This window comes from Bombus fervidus, chromosome 9 (assembly GCF_041682495.2).
Source record: "Bombus fervidus isolate BK054 chromosome 9, iyBomFerv1, whole genome shotgun sequence".
NCBI classification, from domain to species: domain Eukaryota; kingdom Metazoa; phylum Arthropoda; class Insecta; order Hymenoptera; family Apidae; genus Bombus; species Bombus fervidus.
In genome coordinates, this window is record NC_091525.1 from 6,119,893 (window position 1) to 6,139,230 (window position 19,338).

A 19,338-nucleotide genomic window follows, 5' to 3' on the forward strand; every position below is an offset into this window, starting at 1 on the left:
ATTGTAAATTAGCCTGATAGCTGTGACGCTATTCCCTTCGAGTTTATAAACCATTGCGGCGGTACCTCAGGCTCCCAGCGAAAATTATTTCGCTATAGAAACGCGTCCAATCGATCGCCATAACTGATAGGAAAGTTTCTTCGAAATTGACTGAAAATCATAATGGCGTAAGAGCAAGTTACTCTAAATATCAGTAAGTATTTTTACTTTTCACAAAATAGTGTTGTGCGTTTATTGTTGTACAAATTCATTTTATTTTTTCAGAAATGGTAAAACTTTCCGTTAATCCAAATTCCGATAATCGATCGTTTCATTAATCGTTATTCCGCCAATCGAGGTTCTTTATGCGACTCGATTATTAATATCAAACAGAAACAAAAAACTTTGGAACAAAAATGTAAAGATTTCTTCGAATTTCTATTCTTGTTTTTCAATGTTCCTCGTAATAAAAAGGCTTCATCTCCAAAATTTCCATTAATCGATGTTCCAATAATCAATCGTTCCATTAATCGTTATTTCGAATGTTCTTTGACGTGGCTTGCGGGCGATTCAAATATTAATATTAAACAGGGACAAGAACTTCGAAATAAAAATGTACAAATTTCTTCCAAATTCTATTCTTATCTTTCAATTTTTCTCGTAATCTAAAGCGTTCATCTTTAAAATTTCCATTAATCGATAGTTCCATTAATCGTTATTCCGAATGTTTTTTAACATGGCCCCTGGGCGACTCAAATATTAATATCGAACGGGAATGAAAACTCTCGAATAAAAATGTAAAAGTTTCTTTCAATTTCCACTTATCTAAATATTCCATCAATGAGAGTTCCGATGATAATCGATTATTTCATCAATCGTTGTTCTATAATAATTGAGATTTGTTCCATCGTAAAAATATGATTTCGTCAACGTCAACCTAATACAAAGATTCTTCGTTGTATCGAAGCAATATCGAGTTAAAGATGCCTCTTTAGGGAGCGTTCTTAAATTTCGGAATTCTCGTCCATTAATCCGATTTCTCTCTGCTCCCTCGTGGAACGAAAACGAACTTCATTCCAGAGAGTACTTATGATCGAATTCACCTTCGACTTCATAGCCGAAGTGGAGGAAGAGGAACGAACAAATCGGTCGCGTTCATTCGAAGCCCGTGATGGAAATACCAGTGAAGCTTCGACGGCCTTAACGAAGTTTTATTAGTTTACCGAAAGATTAAGCGAATTCGCAGAGAGTTCCTTGCCTATTACTCCGTCCGACGAGTACCAACGAAAGGGGAATCCCTCTACGAGAGGCATTCTCGGGGAAAAATCGTGTTTACAGCGGAAACACATCCGGCCATTCGTTTTTCCAACGGAACGCGATACTCTTGGCCTGTCCGGCAGCAACGGCGTACGTAAAAATATGAAAGCTGTTTGCGAATCTGTTAGCCGGCTACTCTTAACTTTTCCCTCGTTCATCCTCGTCCCGATCCCCGGAGAAATTAATGGCAAACAAAGGGAAATTTGTCTTCCGTAATGCTCTTTTCTTACACAAATAACGGCGGAGTGTTTACGAGCGTAAAAAATGCCCGGTTGTCACGATGCAATCGTTAACGCGAATCGTTTATTAGCGCCCTACCGGCAAGACGAACGAGTTTCTCGCGATTCATCGGAAGGCACGTGAGTTCTTAATAAATTCGCGTCTTTATTCGACCGTGCGCTATAGAAGTTCGTAAATATTTGGATATCCTTCTAGCTGGAAATTGAACGAGTATTATTAATGAAAGTTTATAGATCACAAGCAACGACAACAAGTAATATAAATTGCCAGTAATAGCAAATCTTCGTATTACACATTTGGTATATCCGTAAAAAGTTTGCGTAAGTATTCGAACACTTTCGTGAGACACTGTGCACTTTGCATATTTGCAGTACGACAGAACTGCATTCACAGTGGTTGCAAAAGGTATTTGAACGTGTTATTTTTCAACGAAAGATCTTTTCATAGGGTTCTATATTTCGTTTTCGTAGTTCCACGTTTCGAATTTTTACAGTCGTTTAGAAATACTACTAGATAGTACGAAATTTAATATGCTTGGGCTTAATTAGTTAGTAAATAAATGTTATAATAAATACAACGGTGTACAAATACTTTGTGTGCCACTGTATCCGAACTCCGTTTATTGGAACGAAATTTTAGGTAATATCCGATTAGACCGAATCTTTGCCGATTGAATCTGCTAATTTGAAGTGGGCTTCTATTGTGTGAACGAGAAATGGTATATAGTGGAAAAAATTGAACGAACTCCAATTATATAAACTGTTGGTCGAACGAGATCAAATAAATGGAATTCTACTGTAATGTCCAAGTACCCAAATACTTATGGCTGGTAGCGTATCTCGAAAAATCCAGTCGGATTTCAAGAGAAATTCCTCCCGCACCTCGCCGCCCCGATGTTATTATTCGTTCACACGTCTGTCATGCTTAGCATCGAACCGTTATAGACGAGGCTTGACAGGTCTCCATCGAGGGTGAGATTCGCGTGACAGGATTTTCACGAACGACAGTCGAATCGATTTGTTTTCTTTCTTTTGGGAGCCGATGATGGCGAAAAAATAGCTGGAATTGCTCAATCGGGGGGACATTTTCACGAAATATCACGCAACGAATCGTTGGTACGTAGAAACGATACGCTTTTGGATTGAACGAAACGAGAACTGCAGCGTGTATAATGTTGGTAATATCGGGAAGACAGACGGACTCGGTTGAAGGGAAGCGAAAGGGATTCGTCTTTCCTGCTGTCTGCCGGAGAATGATGTGCCAGGACCTCCGGGCTCGAGGAAATTAATACTACTTCTGTCCCGGCGCCGTCTACCATTTTCCCTTTTCTTTGCGTGCTACCTCGTCCCTTCTATTTGCACTGTTTCCCGCAGCACTGGTTTCCGCGAGGTGGAAAGGTACTTTGAAGTCCGAGCCAGAGACGACGTTCATTCTCCACGTTCCTTTTTCCTTCTCTCCTTCTGTTTTTATTCTTCTATCTCTTCTTTCGCCTGACACCTCCGTGCTTTCCTGATTCTCCCCTCTCTGCGGATAGGCCGGAGAGCCAAATAGTCAAATTCGAATATTATCATTATTATCGTAATGTCATTTACCTCGTTAATTACTCCACCGATGAAAAATCAGCTTATTTCACGGATTATTCATCGGAGAAAATTCCACCGCGTCGAGAGGGAAATTTCGTTAGCGAAGAGTAGCTGCATAATTGGCCGGAGCACGGCTGGTAATAACTCGCATATCATCCAGTCGTTGGAAAAGCTCGGTCGTTTCGCTTTTGCCTTTTTTATGTAAGTCCTGTGCTCGGTACTTTGCTCGATTAATTAATTATGCTGGCTGGTTTTTAACGCTACGCCACTTAATCGTTCCTCTCCGCTTAGTCGCTGCATGTTAAGATTCTTTATCTTATCGTTTATACAGCGTGCAAGGTGCATTTACATTATTACACGGCCTCGTATGCCTCCGTCTTATCGTTTGTTTGACTCGTCCCTTGCTGGTGTTGGCCGATGGGACCGACACGGTCTTTCAAAAATTCGTTTTCACGGGGTGAAAATAAAATCCACTTATCTCTTTGTCCACTCGGCCGTACCGTTCGCCCAGCCATCCATCATACCGGGCTTTAATTAAATTTACTTATTTCACCTGACACTGATCTCTGTCTATCCTATCCTATCCTCTCTGTGATCCTTCCATCTCGAATTCGACCTGGCCTAGTTCGTCCTGTCAAACACACGGTTCGACGGGTCGGGGATCAAACGAAGATGAGAAAAATTCGGCGAGCCTCGTAATTGAGCTTCTATTCTAGCGCGTAACTTTGATCGAGGTTATCGATCAATTTTCTTTCTCCCTGTGCCTAGCAAATAATGTCTTTTCTGTCGTCGATCGTTTTTATCTATTATTCTCGAACGACCTAATATTTATTCCTTCGCGAGATATCCTTTCGCATAAATTATTCCAACAAATGTCCCGTCCATAGAATGAAAATGAAAGCTCTTTGGCGCCGTCATTTTGTTGGCTCGATTTACGAACGATGCCGCTCATCTACGCGTCGGAACGTCATCTCCTGGGTGCAATCGTACAACAAGAACGGCCATAATAGCGAACGAGGACAATTGTCCCCGGTGCAAATGGAGCGACGAAGGAGGAACATTGTCATTTGCACCGACATTTTCACGAATCCGTGTCGTTTCTCGTCTCGCGCTACAGCACAGAGATCACCGCCGGTTCAACGTGCAGAACGATCCACTATTTCTCTCGTCTCATCGATCGCGAAACTCGCTCCTTCGCGGAAGAATCATTCGAATCTTGCCAATTTTCCAAAAGTTATTAAAGGCTTGATCGCGCTTGAAAATCTCAAAATTCAACCAAAATTCAAAGGACAATACTACATTATAAAATATACACTGCCGGCCATGAGTGTTACGATTTCAGACACATAAGATGAATTTGACATACAGTTGCGGATTAAGAGATGATTAAGATTGGCGCACTTTTGTAATAAAAATTTCTCTACAATATCTTCTTATTAAACATTCGTGTGTTCTTATTAAATATAAACCCACTTCTTCAAATGCTGGATTATTTTTATGCTTGTTATTTTATGAACCACTGTAAGATGAATTTTCGAATACCACACAAGATGAATAAGACGAGGCTGATCAACCCCGAAATTAATTTAAAAGAAAACCGACAAATTTCGACTTTTATGCTGTTAGTATCATACAAATTTGACCAAAGCCCATTAAGATCCTGCTACTAATTTCTACAATTTTTCACTGTGTGCATTCGCTGAAAAAATTCATCAATTTCCGCCACGCGAATTAGCAGGTGGAACGGACAACGAAATATTTTGTTTTTCTCTTTAACGTTTCCGTCGGCGCTTCAATACCGGGGCGATGATTCAAAAGCGGCACGATGGAGTCATCCACGATTTCTGGTCGATATTTTAACGAGAAAGAAACGAGTCAACCCCTAGCGACCGTACTTTTCCTATATCTTCGCATGTAGGCCAAGAGTTCGTTGCAGCTAGCAGCTAGCAGCTAGCAGCTAGCTTTTTGTTTTCGCGAATTCACCGCGCGGATCATTACGCGAAATGATGCAGTCGCTAAATCCGGCTTTCGAGAAATTTCTTTCCTTCCCCCAAGCTCTCCTTAATGATTACGCGCCTTTTTTAAAGTCGTCGGCAACGTTGCTCTGCACGCGCACCACGCGATAATTAAAGTATTCCTGCGCTTCGCGTGTCTTCCAATTAACACTTATTTATTTATTACGGAATTACCTGGCCGCGTTTTTGAGGTCGAGGTAATAGGAGTCGAGATATAAAATTTGTCATTTTAAATTAGTTTAAAAACGATACGTTCTCATGCCAGAGAAAACATTTTCCCTAATGGAGGCAAGAGTTTAACCCATTAACACGTTGATAGTCATGGTAATCGTCTGTGATATACGCGTTACTACATTTTTTTTTTTTTTTAGAATTATTAGAATAACATAAATTTTGTGGACTAACAAATTTACAACAATGAGAATGATTTAGGTAATGTTGAGAAAAAGTACTGAAATATAATATTTTGCAAGAATTAAATTTTATGGTGTAATACATATATCTCGATGTATTGCGATTCCCAAGGCACAATATACAGGGTGTTAAGAAAATTCACTCAATATTTATATAGTACATAGGATACACTATACCGTGTAAAACAATTTTAGTCAACATATGTTGAAAGCTCAAGCGTTTTTCAGATATAAATATTTTTGTATGTTAGCACCATGATTGACCATACCACTCTATACTTATAGAAAGTGCCCCATATGTGCATCTGTTTGCATACACGTTTAGCATCTTCTTCTTACAAAGCTGCAAACTCCCTCGAAAATTCCAGATTTCTATCGTATTATTTGCTGGTTTCAGTTATGTAATTCTTCTGTCACTCGTTATGATGCTGAAATAAAAAGATGTTTATATTTCGGAAACGGTATTGTTTTCGACCTATGTTTACCAAAGTCCTTTGTCCAGTATGGTATGTTCTGTGTACCATATAAATATTGAATTGTTTTATTTGTGTATATAAAATACGCGTAGCAGTCATCGTGTTAAGGATTAAACTGAGCAACATTATATGAAATATATCGCGTGAAAGCAATATTATTGAAAAATGTAGCAAAGTAATTTACATATCGTTTTATCGGGGTACGAAAATCGTATTGGAACAGTAGATACTTCAGAAAAGTCCACTATACAAATTAGAAACAGGTGAAAAAGATCTTTTTGTTCCAAAAAAAAGTAATTTATTGTAATGCTAATAGATACGTCGATCTCATCAAAACTTTGTAAAATTACGCAGGATTAATCATCTTAATCATTCGTGGCTGTGTTCGTTATTAAACGACCTAATAAAAACGTAACTTCCTATCGTTCATAGTTCGTTCGAAAACGGTGTGGAAACAACCATTTCAATGAAAAGTCGAGAAACGTAAATTCGACAAGTTGGAGCTGGCTCGTAAAACGAATCACTGATTAATAACCCCAGCGACTCGCGTGGATCGATGATAAACGGAATTTCTATCGAGTATAAAACGTCGGATAAAAAAAAAGGAACAGGAGAAAAAATCGGCGTACGCTGGAGATTGCTTTTCGTTGGTTTCCATTCCACCGCGGCACGCGGGTGATTACCGATGACTATCGAGGCCGTCGTTGTTTCCTTTGCGTTGCACCCTTTATACTCCACCCTTTGTCCATGTTTCACCCGTTACCGGAGGAAACACCGGTGAATTTGTCCCGACTTTCCATATTGTCGTTTGGATGGCAGACAAAAAACAATGACGGCTCCGAAGGGAGAAAATCGGTAGCCGGTATTTTCTATTTTCCACGTTGAAGTTCCTCCTTCTCGAAATCCTCTTCTTGTCTTTTGTTTAGGTACCAAGGGTTGGAACACCGACGTCTCCTTAGATAAAACTGGGTCGGTTTTTTTGAAAGACGTTGCTGCATTATTCGGAACACTGGCCGTACACTCGTTTGAATATTCGTACCGTGGACATTTCTAATTTACAACAGGCCACGTTGTCGTTTCGGCGGATTCGTTGAAACTTAACAGCAACGTTTCGATTTCTACGCGTATAATATTTCTTTCTAATATCGTAGAATTGTTCTGTTGAAAACGACTATTCCCTTATCTGCGTATTTGTCAGTGGAACAAACGCTGCAGGCGATCAAATCGTTTCGTTTTCAAACTTCACTTTTTTTTGGCAACTCGGACGTGAAGCTGGCCGAGTGTGAAAAATTCAGTTGCACTGCGAAACTCTGGCCGGGTTAAAAAAGTTATTCCGAACCAGGCGTCGTTTGCGGCGCCGGCTATTGGCGACCAAAAACTCGTTTTGCGAAAATTAATGCGAGCTTCTCTTGCCTCTTCTTTTTTTTTATTTTTAACTATTGAGTTTTCTTTTCGTCGACGCGAGAACGTTAATCTGTTAGTTGTCTTTTAAAAATTTCTGTAATCATGAAATTCGAATTTAATAGGAACGCATCGGTTTCAAATAGGTCGATCTTAATTCCTCCGAACTTAAATATTAAGTTAATAATTAGGTAAACAAATTCATTTAGGTTATCTTAATAGAGCAAGTGTTATTACCTTCATATAAGATGTGTTTATACACGCGCGATCAGAGGATAATTTATTTACTCCATTTATTCCACAAATGTATATCTCTCGTTAAAAAATTAAATTCACGTGTCTTCTCCACTTATTTTTAAATAGTTTTTATACTATTGCTCGAAACATTACAACCTATTAGTCAGGCCAATACGTATCACACCATTACACAGTGACTACAAAACTTTGTAATGGTTATTTTCACCTGTCTTTCCTTTCTGGTCTTCGTATCGAATGATACGAGAACAACTTCGATAAAACATACGATAGTTTGAAGAAACTATGTGAAATTAAAGTTAACCTAACTCAAACCAACGTAAGAGCTACAAGGGTTGCATAGACAGGGAAACGATCACGTCTAAAAGATCGTGAATCCAAAGGACGAGTTAACTCCAACATTAACGCGTTAAGGCCGCTTCTAGACGATTCTATCCTCATTTTTCCGGACAAAGAAGCTAACGAGCATTGTTCGTCGAAGACCGATGGCATCCTAAGAGTGAGATGCGAGGACGCGATTAAATATTTTCACGGGAATTCTGACGTAAGAAAAAGTGGGCGTGAGTTTTTGAATTTCTCTTTTTCTCACGGGAAAGGCGAATTCTTTCTATCCAACGAGACGGCAGAAATGGTAGAGACGGGTCAGGTATGCGGGTTTGAACACTTTTGTCTGATAAAATGAAATTCTCCGGCAATCGTCTGAGAATTTCATCGTTCTCCACGGAAAAGGAAGGGCATCGTAGGATCGGCGAAAATGTCGGGCGTAAGATATTTGGTGCATGTGCGCCGTTTCACTAAGATCATGCAGCATGCACGAGCAAGAAAAAGGTATCCCGGTGTTCGAATGGGAAACGAATACTGTTGCGAACGCGCGGAATGCCCCAGAAAGAAAATAACGCTAGAATACACGGCCAATTATTTGGCAAGAGTAATTTTAATTCCACGTGAATCGCGATATCGGCCATCAACCGGGAAAGAAGGAGCTCGTGTGTATTTTGTTAATAAGGATATAAAATTGCACTGGAATTCCGTTCGTCCAATTAATGTACTCTCGTATAATTAATAAATCCCGTTCATTCGATTCCACGTGTTTGTCTTTTAAATATCATATTCGCTATAATTTTGCAGATTGCAGTGCAGTCAATTTCGGGGCCCGACTAATCAACGCTGAATAATATTATCGCTAGATACGCAGAACGAAATTGGATTTTGTTTGTTCGATGGGACCGATAACGTACGCACTTGTACATTGAAATTGATGGGATAGTTGAACGAAAAATTTCCTAATCCCGGCTCTTGCTCTTATCTTTATTGGTAATTGTTGTACGTATTTAATAGGTGGAAAAAATCGCTACGTATTAAGGTTTCATTCGTTTGATTGCATCCATAAATGTATCAAATTGCAATTGAAATCAAATTTCCAGCGTTCTTTCTTTTAATAATTCTTCATTAGCGACTGTACCATGATCGTGGAATGGGCAGGAACGTATCGATATGGGTCAAGATACACACACGGGCGGAAAGTTATCGATCTAGACGCAGAACGAAAGAAGAGAACTCGCAGGCGGAAAGCAGTAAGAGCAAATTACTGGCTTACGGAACAATTCATCGTCGCCAGTCACGAAACTTGCGATAGTGAGAAAGGTATAGTGGAAACATAGGATGAGGTTGGAGGTTTGGGTTTCGACTAGCAGCCAATTTCGTTGGCTACCAATCATTTTAGTAAATACATAAGAGCTAGATGCTAATGAGGCTAGGAATATTGGGTAGCTTCGGAGCAGCACGTGCTAAATTACATTACGTAAGTTACGAACAGGTATCACTGCTTTAATGGATATATGCGAGTATTCTCTCCAGCATTAACCCATATCTCGCCTTTGTTTCCACGCTGGAATAATCCACGCGCCGCGTTGCCCCATTTCTAGCCGTGTCTCGAAATAAGAACCGGGAAAAGATGTTCACTATGGTTGAAATTTAGCCGATGTAATAAATATAATAAACGTAAAAAACATTCTACATCTGAATTAATAGAAAGACAAAGATATCCGGACAATGGAACAGTCACTTTTCCGATACGAAGATTTACTTGTTCGAATAGAGATGAATTTGTAATATAATTACAGTTCTATGTGCGATATCCTACAATTAATAAACTTTTGTAATATTTTATAATATGGAGTAAGTAACGCTTATACGATATTGTATTAGGTTAATTTGATATTAGAAGAACGTGAAGCTTCGTAACTTGTCAAGGAAACAATATTTACTATTATTACCATTATGAAGAACGTGTCTTGTACATAATAACAGGTTCGTAACAAATGCCTTTCTCTGTTACAAGCGGCCATTATGTCATTTATAATAGAAGTTGGGATATCAGCATATTCGGGTAACGTTGACTGAAACGTAACAGAGAATTCTGCTGTATCAGTAAGAGAATAAAGATCGATCTTTGATGAAAAGTTGAGCGCGGTTCCTCTCGACATTTATAAGAGAACTTATTCTTTTAAATGATATTAAACGTCCCTTCGTCGTCTGTGAATTTCGATTGATCTCAACTAAGTCTAGCGGAATATATCACTCCATCGGGATGGATTAATATGATGAAATCCACGAATCAAATTCATCTCTCTTTCTCTTCTCTTTAGTTATATTGACAGCGACGCGCCCTTATTGGAAATTGAGCGAATGCAAGACCTTTTTCCCCACGAATAAATGAGAATCGCATTTGTGTTGCAGAGTCGCCAGCCGACGGCGTATTCTAGTTCAATTAACGCAACAAAATTGATTGAATCTTCTTGCGCGCGGAATACGCTCGAAAGCGTAGTCTGCTCGACGGAATAGAAACTTGTTTCCGTCTTCGATGACAATTTATCGAGCTCGCTTGGAATTGCAAAGAAGACAGATCTATGCAGGCGAGAATCAAATTTGCGATCGTAGTTTCGCATCGATTCCGGGCTCTAAGTCGTCCTCTATCCGTTCGTTCTCCGCCTCTCGTCTCTTCTCTTCACTGGCTGCCCGAACTCGCTGGAAAATTCACTTGCCAGCGAATAATCCTCTCGTTTTCTCGGTCCGACCGGTTTTCCAGACTAACCCTTAATCCAGACGAAACAGGAACGCGGGAAAAGGGGGTGAGAGAGAGGGGGGAGAAGGACCGATTGCTATCTTGCACCGGTGCCTGCGACTCCTTTGAAATCAGCGTAAACTTGTTTCGCCATCAGGTGCAATATCTCCAGGCCGATGATTGGATAGCATATTGTCCGCCGTTGAAAACGAAGACTCGTGTCCGCTCGTTCCTTCTCGCTCTGCTCGCGTGTTCGCGTCTCTTTTTATACTCGTTAGCCAATCCTGTATTGGAATGACGCGGTTAAGTCTTGTAAAATCCAGTTAAAATGCAGATCCGATCAATGAATTCGGTAACGATGTGCACTCGGTCGAAATCGAAACGAGCTTTTCCACCCCAACCAGATTTATGCGCGTCTCGTTTTCGCGTGTTCCGATCGAGAACCGGCCCGGTTCCGCACGAAACTAACACGCGTTCAAACGATGAACTGGCCTAGGTTTACCGCTCATTCGGGTCACTCAGTTCTCATAGAGGATATACGGGTTTTATCTCGGGAAGAAAGCGGAAAAATCGGCCAGGCGATTAATTCAAAGCGAGTACAGTCGAATAGAATACAATATCCTATAGAGTATCGAACAACTCTACTACATTTTCCACTTGTTGTTTCCCTTGTCCATTGTGGATTAGCGTTTTAATTCAACGCCGATCGCGCTACCAGCTTGCTGTAAACTTTCGTTAAGCGTAGATTCAATTAGCCTGCGACGACGACGACGACGACGACGAAACCGCTCGTTCCAGTAAAAGCCAATGTTCGTCGTGAAGCTGTGCAGATGTTCCTAACGAGGCTTTCTCGTGTTCCGGATATCCACAACCACCGATTCCTTCCATTAAATGACCCTTTTATTCGCAGATAAATTTCTAACACTCTGTTACAGCAGTTGCCTTCAATTTTAAAGCTGCGTCGGAATACCCCGAGAACCTTTTTATCGGTTTCATCGCATTCGGTTTTTACCAACGCAGAACCGTTAGTTCTTGTTTTCAGCCACGATGACGCGATCAAAATGCAGATATTATGTTTTTCCCGGTGGCGATCGATTTTCGATCATCGGAAGGTGCAGCCAGGTTTTTATCCTTTGTGGCGAGCTCTTGCATAATCCTGAGAAGGATCGTCGAAAACTGCGCCTGCAAGTGGCAGATTTGCATCGAAATCGGATTTCGCGGCGAACCAAATCGGACTTCCACCCCGTGAATTTTCGTTTGCCGCCGAATTACTTTCGTTCTCCGTCTTGACGCGTCGCGTGACATCGATGCCCTTCTATTTTCATTTTCTTCGACGATTGTAGGTAAGAAGTGGTCTTAAAAGTGAAACGACAGAGGGATAAAATAAGCCTCGAGAGGACCAAGCTCTTCCCTTTATTGCTGCGATGCAGCAACATATTGTCCAGACATTTTTACGCTTATGAATAAAACATGGTGGAACGTTGTCTGTCACTAATGCAAGCAGATGTCTGATAAAGAATTTCCTTCCTGAAAATGCAATTTTCGACTTCATTTAAATATACGTGCATCTAACATGAACATATTAAATATGTACGTGCATACGTCTATCGGTGAAAAGTTTAAGTGAAATGGATACGTATATTGAATTTTGATACATTTTCGTCCAGTTTCTACATAAACAATCGAGCTTCGTTATTCGATGAATATTGTATTTAGCTACCAGCTTCTCGTTAATTTATAAATTTCACTAACATCCGCGTATCGTTAACACGAATTGACTATCGCGTCTTAGCAAGAGAGAAAGGTAAACCGTCAAATATCGCATTGGATAATTTCATGGTTTAATTCGAAAATCGAATCCCTTCCACGTAAAAATACGTCCCGACTTTCCGATCGCCTACGAGAGAACTTCGGTATTAGCTATGGAGTTGGCAAGTTTGAAGATTAGACAACTTTCGTTCGACATCAGTGAAATTTACACATCGCGGGACCGGAACAATCAACGTGCCCCGCCAGTACCAGTTCCCGATAGCCTTCCTAACACTTCCGCGAGTAGAAGATCCGACAGGATCCTCCCGATCTTTCTGCAGGAAATGAATAACCGGGTACCGCCTCGAGGGATTCGGCTAGATCGTTATTTTAACTTTGCTCGTTCGATGGATAGGCGATAAAAAGTCGAAGCATAAATAAGGAAAACAATTTCGTTCGTTCTTTTCACTTTTGTCGCCAACATCTAACGCGATGCTCGAGTCAACCCTGATTATATTGTAGGATCTTTACTACAATTAGTTTATTTATAATAAATGGATTAAACAGATGTTGGTTAAACAAAAAACGATGAACTAATTACAAGAACGTATTATAATTAAGACAAATAGATAGTAATTTGCAACTCTCGTCACCACAGATTCAACGCTCTTTCGACAACGCTAGTGTAACGCCAACTACATCAGAGACCAGGTCGCACTTCGGAACCAATGGGCTGATGACGGAAATAAAGATGTGGCGGCACTCGGCGATAATGTATGTCGCCGAAGCGAGGTGCCTAATGAACCTTCAATATCCCAACGGTCCTTTCGCCAAATCTTCGAGAAGAAGGCGTGCGTGGCAAAGGTCGCGGACGCCTAACAAACGCGTGGATAGTGGGAATATTGAAAGGTGACAAAGAAAAGGGAATCGCATCCCATCGAGAGTCAAGTTGTAAGAGCTTCAGTTTTGAAAAGTCGCGACGAGAGTTCAGAAGTAAATTAGAAGTAGTTAGTATAAAACAAGTGTTAAGAAATAAATTCTCTTTTTTATTTTTTTATTTTTATCTTTTATTTTCATCTTCGATTTCTTTTTTATTTTACGTGACACTAGCGACACTATCTCGACAATGCAATTCGCACTTTCTGCCTTATCAACTTACACACTGACTGTTAATTCGTCTTTCTCCCTTAGCATCCCTTTGTCTTTTGTCTTAGTCTCACCACGTACGTGTTCCGCAACCGCTGGTGGCCACGTAGGCCTTTTCCGCGAAACTATTCGATTGAATAACCGACAATACATTGTTCGGCCTGTCGGCACTTCGGCTTTCTCGCGACATTGTTTACAGTTCGCCCGATATTTCTTATCCCTTTCGTCCACGATACTACAATATAATTAATTTTACGATCTTAGAATTTTTATATTTCTATGTATTTAGCTCCAAACTAAGGATACGCAATGGCTTGAAAATATATTTGACACTGTTGAGGTTATTAGATGTATGTGAATACAAAGGAACGCGTGGATAAATTGTAAGTTAGAAAATATATATTTTAAATACTTAAATACAAATCGGAATATAATTGAGCTAATCCAGATCCGCATGCTAGCAGTGTTACCTGTTACCTGTACAGGCAATGTTGCCTGTGTACTGTTTATGGTTTCTGTTATGCCTTCGACCCAGTCTTTTGTCTATACGCTGTCGATGGCTTCAATGCTTGAGAAAACTAAAAGACCAGATGTAGAGTTTTCTTAGAAGTAGTGACCACTTCAACAGACACAAATTTGAAATATGTTTTAATGTTAAAGAAAGTACAATCGTGTCGACCTATCTTCTCGCGTGTCGTTTTCTTTGTGTAACAAATGAGTCGTATCGTATCGTAATATTTGCATTCGCAAACATCAAAACCGGACGAACTAAAATCGATTTGTTCCTGATAATTCCGAACTCCTCAGCTAAGCAAGTTCCTTTTTAAATTTAAGAAACGGTTTTCAAGCAAGTCTGACATGGAGATAGATGGCACCTTGTGGAAATGTCCATTGTATTTATATGTTTGCGAGGACGTCAATGATCAAGGCGAATATACTGATCACGTAACGTGCAAACATAAACGTGAATTCCATTAAGCGAACATTAACGAACCATCTGTTCTCCATCCGTAGAGAACCGACAGTAGGATCGGACGCGGTCGACATCGATCGGCTCGAGAGCAAATTCTAGAGATGCGGTTAATTATGTCAAAGTGGCTTAATCAAGACTACTTGACTCGAGCTTATGGCTGCCATACGCTTGCTGCAAGGACGTAACGGTGCAAACGTGTCACGTGAATGTCAAATTATTCGCTTCGGCCAGTTATCGATTACTGATTACGATCCAGTCATTTAAGACAATAGGATAATGATAATCCTTGACTGATTATCGTATCACCGATCATTTCCTTCCGTTAAAGCAGAACCGCACGATCGACGTCGCACCAGTTAAGAATCTTCCAATATCAGATTCCATCAAGATTAAACAAAAATTTGCTCTGTGGTTATCGTTACTCTTAATCGCGTGATATTCTCGCCATTAATGTATCCGCAAACACAGCTTTGCAAATACTTGGCTTTGAATAATACAACCATTCGAGCCTGTTTCCGCTGATAAACGTATCCGTAGATTCGATTAGGAATCACGAATTCCATAGGTAAACATCGATTCGTATATTTTAGATTTTCAATTTTCACGATGAACGACGTATTCGTATTGAGAGAAATTTTCTATGGCAATCGTTGGTGTACGTTCGGCGAGTCACTATGATTCCCGAAGAAACGATCTAAAATATTCACGAAACATGGAAACAAGATGCACAAAATGTACTAATAACATGATCGAAACCTGAAATATATCTCGTTCGTACATCGTTTATGCAAATTGATCAAGCATATCTACGAGCAACGAAGCGTATATTTTTTTTAACAAATGGGAAAGCGGAATATGATCAGTCGGAATCCACAAAAATGATCGATTCACGAGGCCGAAGAGGAAGAGCACGAACGACGTGAGAAATTTCAAAGAAACCGAGCAAAGTTTCTACAGAGTTGCCTTTATTGTCGATTCAGAGACGAATTTCCTACAAATATCAAGGAAGCACGAATCGTGCAACACGAGCATCGCATGGTAACCTCTGCTTCTTCTTTTTCTTCTTCATCTTCTTCCTCCTCCTTCGCCGTATAGATACTCCGACGCAAAACGATCGTTCTCGTTCGTTGCGATTCGAGATTTTGCGAGTTCACGGATTGAAGTATTCCCACAGAGAGCGTCGTTATTTATGGTCAAGGTTCTGCGCGATCGCGCGAGTTTTCCCAACCGGCGAAGACATAATTTTCATTCACAGCTATGTCACTGGTTACATAGAACGTCGCAAGTTCCGGTTGTATGGAAACCTGATATGCAGTTGGAATAAATCCAATGATTCGAGTAGGAATTCAATCGTAAGATGGAACGAATCCAAAATAATAATTTGATTTTGAAACGTGATTTGTCAAAAACTGCCGCATCCACGACTAAACTATTCATATCGTAAATTCGTATTATTGAAACCATATTGTGATAAAATATATCACGATTTTCTTATACGATCATCATATCACACAGAGCTAGGTAAGTTGAAGAAAACATGACCGAGTTTAATTAATTGTACAATCAGATACAATTCTCCTACGACAAAATTAAATTCTATGACACGATAAATAACATTCGCAACAATTGTACAATGTGACGAATATTTTGTTAAAAACGATTGGAATATGTTCGACAATTAAGGATCTTAAACTATTTCGTTCTTCTGGAGAAAGAAAGTAAGATGGACAAGGGTAGCTTTTGCCACGAACCCTCGACTGTAATTGTTCATCGCATAACCGATACTTGCGTCAATAGTTATAACACATTTGAAACTTATCGCTCGTTACTGTCGCCCCTCGCTACTTCGCCCCCATCAACCCCATATTTTCACTATAACATTTCCTTTCTCCACTAAAAGCATTCGTTAGCTAGAAATGTCCCGTTGAGAAGCTAGAAATCAATCCTCGCTCAAAGCTACTCTGTCCCAGAACACAGCCTTCTCCTTCCATCCTTGAATTTACTATGGCTTTCGCCGCTTGTCAAAGCGGTTGCACAAGGATGTAAATGGAGCGGGGCGCGTCGATGAAACACGTGACGCTGCGAATATACGTAGAAGCGCAGTAGCTGTTTCTCGGTGTCGCGAACTTTCATGTAAAATTCCCTTCCACGTGCCATTTCCATTCTCATTAAGAACAAGACGCCCGACTCGTCGTATTTCGATCGCGGCAACTCTATCGTGGCGATGAGTATCTGGAAAGTTTACTGCGCGACACATCTTCGTCCAATTACAAGTCTACCAGGTCCCGATGTGGCGAAAATCCCGTGGGCGCCTCGTAATTAGCCGTAGAAACGGAGTAGAAAATAGAAGTGTAGCGAAGTTGGTCCCGGCCGTATTCAGAACACGTCGTAGAATTAGTCCTATTGATTGCTGCTCTCCTCTCTCATTCTGTCTCTTTCTCTTCAACTGTCTCTCTGACCGACAGCGAGGCGATAACTTCGTTCAGACGGAAATACGAGATGATCTTCGTCTGGAGACTGGGCCGGTTGTGTAGCCTTGCTTTGCCTGCCACAATAGAGGGGTAATTTCTCTTCCTCCGTTTCTGATTCCCTCTTCGCGTCGCTTCTCTGTTGCGAGGCCGCGTCGTCGTCGTCGACTAACTTGTTTCGAGTTGGTTGTACTTTCGCGAAATTGCCAAGTCGCAGTCGGTGTGGCCTCCGCTTTTCAGCCGATCTTGTTCAACACAGAGGACCGTTTTGAGCTAATTAACAGCAGCGTATCCCAATCAACGCCACTTTCATCGATTGGACGATCCGTCTCGAGAGTTCTGTAAATATCGGCCAACCAACGCTGTGTTTCCGATTCTTCTGTCGCTATTGCGTGGAGAGTTGCTGCTGGAGAAGTACGCGTTTCCAGAAATGTTATCTTGGCAATTTAATTATTAAGTTGCAGTTACGTCACTGATGCTTTAATATCGTAAAATTCAATTTCGACCAGAATAATCAAATTTCTCATATATTATAAAATACAATTCGTCTTTGATACAATAACGAAGGGACGAGAAGATATAGCGTACTTTAGGTTCAGCAAACAGAAGATAGGAAGAATGAGGAAACAATTCGAATGACTCTGTGTTAATCGAACACGATGAAAATTACAAGGCTTTCGTAACAGTTCCAATGAAAATTCAAAACATTTCGTATAATATATACAATATGTATATTCATGATATTTCTTCTCTTTTCGAATATTCTCACGATCCTGTATATTACGAAATTATAAGAAAAAACCTGGTATAACAAACAGATAGGATGCCTGTGCTTCGTACGAATTATTGGAAAAGAATTTACTCGGTCGTAGCGACAGGATTTATTACACAACTCTCTAAGTACTCTCACTCAACCGAACATTGCCTAAAGACGTAACAATCGTCGATCGAGTGCCGTGCTTCCTCGAAATAGAACTCTCTCTTCTCTCTTTGTAAGAAAGATTACTTTTGTCAAATGCTAACGAAACTAGGTTGAGCAATAACCCAGATACATAAGAAAAAGGAACTTTTTCCTCTTATGCATCCAGCGTTTTAAATATCGCTCTGGGAACCGTTAGTTACCGTTTTCGTGTGGCTTTCGCGTCATTTTCATAGGACCTGCGAGATAAGGCTACAAGAAAGAGCTGCACGCGATACGCGGTAAGGCCACGGCGAGTGGCCAAAGGAAAGTTAAAACACGAGAACCGTGGAATGCTTCAAGCGAACTACCTATCGTGAAAGAGACGTCGACAGTTGACACGACCTTGTCAGCAATAAAACTCGAGTGTGTCACGAGTAGGTCAAGCATCTCGCTGACCAACGTGGAGGATGTGCTGTGCAAAGAAACCTACACTCGACGGTCACCAGCCGAAGGTATTCTTCGATCGTTCGTCCTTGTCTTCTCAATCAGACTTTGATTAAACGATTTCGAAATGTTCAGTTCGATTCACTAGATCAGTTTAGATTAAAGAATTACAATAAGAGTAGTATCATTAAAGAAGAAGAAGTTTAGGAAAAAGTTTGTAATACTTTTAGTCTTATCAACGAGTACGTTGCATCGCTTTATCTGTATTTGAATAATTTTCCTCGCGGTTTTGTATGGTTTGAAAAAACATCGTTACCTAAAATAAAGACCTTTCTGATGAAAAAGAGGCGTAAGTTTGGGAAACGAGATAGCTATATCTCAATAGCGTGACAGCGAATATTAAAGAAGAATTCGCGAAACATTTCCCGTGTCATCGAAGCGAAACGAAATTTTCCAAGCGATTTTCAGAAGAAACCTTTGCAAATTTACCCACGTTCTACATTTAAATTACAAATATTACGAGAGATATAACTTTAGAGGTTGCCCTCGCCAAAGATACATCTTGTTCTCGTTGCCTTGACTGTAGTTGGAAAAGCTTCAACAGCGTTCGACTTAATAGCGACGTTTGTCTTAGGTCGAGGTTGCAGCTGTTACTTCAATTTATTTATTGCACTTCCGATTAACGAGCAACCGATGAACCGTTCAAACTGTAATTACGATATAACTTGTGCTCTTTTATTCAGTAAGATACACGAACACAAACCAACAGTTGAATGTTTTACCAGCAATTAATTAATAAAGTTAAGCAGCTTGCTACCAAGTTAACTTGAAGCGAACTCAAACTTCAAATGGGGAATCTTCGATGAAAAATTTCGTTCGTTACCACCTATTACCAGTCTATTAAGTCCATGTTG

At 40.3% G+C, this 19,338-nt stretch overlaps 1 protein-coding gene across 3 annotated transcripts in view; it reads right to left on the bottom strand.

Moving 5' to 3' along the window:
* Nucleotides 1–19,338, bottom strand: part of Cpx (synaptic transmission protein complexin) — a 329,323-nt gene that overhangs the window by 34,936 nt on the left and 275,049 nt on the right. The window lies entirely within an intron of this gene.